The sequence below is a fragment of the Gekko japonicus genome, unplaced genomic scaffold (genome assembly GCF_001447785.1).
Source record: "Gekko japonicus isolate JY-2015 unplaced genomic scaffold, Gekko_japonicus_V1.1 scaffold1909, whole genome shotgun sequence".
NCBI lineage: Eukaryota > Metazoa > Chordata > Lepidosauria > Squamata > Gekkonidae > Gekko > Gekko japonicus.
The window spans coordinates 140,912-142,995 of NW_015160890.1; the positions used below are offsets into that span (position 1 = coordinate 140,912).

At 53.9% G+C, this 2,084-nt stretch overlaps 1 protein-coding gene across 1 annotated transcript in view; it reads left to right on the forward strand.

Moving 5' to 3' along the window:
* The window catches only part of LOC107120774 (protein transport protein Sec31B-like), a 32,141-nt gene that overhangs the window by 19,497 nt on the left and 10,560 nt on the right, over positions 1-2,084 (forward strand).

Here is a 2,084-nt window from a genome sequence, read left to right on the forward strand (position 1 = left end):
AGCGGCGGCCCCTATGTGAAAGCCTGGCGGAAGAGCTCCGTCTTGCAGGCCCTGCGGAACTGCATAAGGTCCCGCAGGGCCCTGATCTCCTCCGGGAGCTCGTTCCACCAGGTAGGGGCCGCCACTGAGAAGGATCTGGCCCTGGTCGCAGCAAGTTTTACCTCCTGGGGACCTGGGATCACCAGACGGTTTTGGGTCCCCGACCGAAGTGCTCTTGGGGGTATATGCGGGGAAAGGCGGTCCCTCAGGTAGGTCGGACCCTGGCCATATAGGGCTTTAAAGGTGAGTATCAGCACTTTGAAGCGGATTCGGTACGCTATTGGCAGCCAGTGCAACACCTTCAGTCCAGGTCGGATGTGCTCCCACTTGGGGAGACCCATCAGCAGCCTGACCGCCAAATCTTACATTCAGGGGTGTCTTCCTTTCAAGTAAATATGGTGTATGTTTTAGTTGTCCTCTTCCCCAAATTATTTCAATCATAATATGTGATCTCATGAGAACATTTCTCAGAGTTTAATTTAATCGGGGGTGGGGGGGGGGTGATCTCCTGTCCCAGTGTTCCGGAGCTCTTGATCCCTTTTGGTCTTAAACTATCAATTAGTTTTACAGATGTCCTTTTCGTTCTTCCGTGAACCTCCTGGGTGACGCGGATTTATTGAATCATTTAGAAGATTTATCTCCCGGCTCTCAGCCTGAAGGTTTCTGAGGCAGCATGAAAGCATAACGTGTTAAGTTAATGAGAACCTTAAGGTCCTCATCGAACCCTCAGCGGGGTCTTGCCCTTGACGCCACCCACATGGATCAGATTTTAGAGTTGTCAAGTGAGGAAGTCAAGATTTATTTATTTATTTATTATCACATTTGTACCCCCGCCCGCCCCGCAAAGCAGGCCCAGGGCGGCTTCCAGGTAACATAAATACAGAATGAAGCATACATAATTTAAAAGGTAAAGGTTCCCTTGCTCGAAAGCCAGTCGAGTCCGACTCTAGGGTTGCGGTGCTCATCTCCGTTTCCAAGCTGAAGAGCCAGCGCTGTCCGAAGACGTTTCCGTGGTCATGTGGCCGGCAGGACGAAACACCAAGGCGCACGGAACGCTGTTACCTTCCCACCGAAGCGGTACCTATCTATCTACTTGCAATTTCTTGCTTTCAAACTGCTAGGCTGGCAGGAGCTGGAACTAGAGACGGGAGCTCACTCCGTCATGCGGCGCACTTGGGTCTCGAACTGCTGAACTACCGACCTTCCACAGCCTGCAGTTCAGCGTCTTAACCACTTGAGCCACCGCAGCTCCTGACATAATTAAAACACAATTGAAATCAGTACAATACAAAGTGCTGGCAGCAGTTAAAAATGCAACTAGATGGAATGCTTTCAAGTGGATTTCCAACAGTACTAGAGGTTCTTCTGCTTGTCGGCTCTCATGGCAGCCGCTCGATGGTAAAGTTACGGGCTGGGCGCTACAGTGGCGGCGGCCCCTAATTAAATGCCTGGCGGAAGAGCTCCGTCTTGCAGGCCCTGCGGAACTGCAAAAGGTCCCGCAGGGCCCTGATCTCCTCCGGGAGCTCGTTCCACCAGGTAGGGGCCACCACCGAGAAGGCCCCGGTCCTAGTAGCAGCTAGCCTGGCCTCCCTTGGGCCAGGGAGGGTCAGCCGATTTTGAGACCCAGACCGTAGTGCTCTCTGGGGTATATACGGGGAAAGGCGGTCCCGTAGGCTGTCAGCTTGCTGTGGAGCAAAGGCATGCCCCAAAGGGAAGGCAAAAGAGAAAGTACCTGAACAGCCACATTCATGCCCCACAACCCTCCCGTGGGCCACTACCCCGTGGGACTCAAGGGGGAAGACCCACTATTGCTCTGAACATTTTGGTGAGTGGATCAGGAGCCAGAGAACATATCTGCGCACAGGAGAGAGCAGCTCTGCTTTCTGGGCCCACTGCGCAACCCGAGCCGTGGCGTTCCCGGGTAGACTGTATCGGGGCCGGGGGAGGGAGGAACGCTGAAGCCGAGGAGCAAATAAAAGGTCGGTTGGCTGGTGGGTGGGAAGGAGAGAAGGAGGCAGGGACAGGGGAGAGGCTTATTTGAGTCT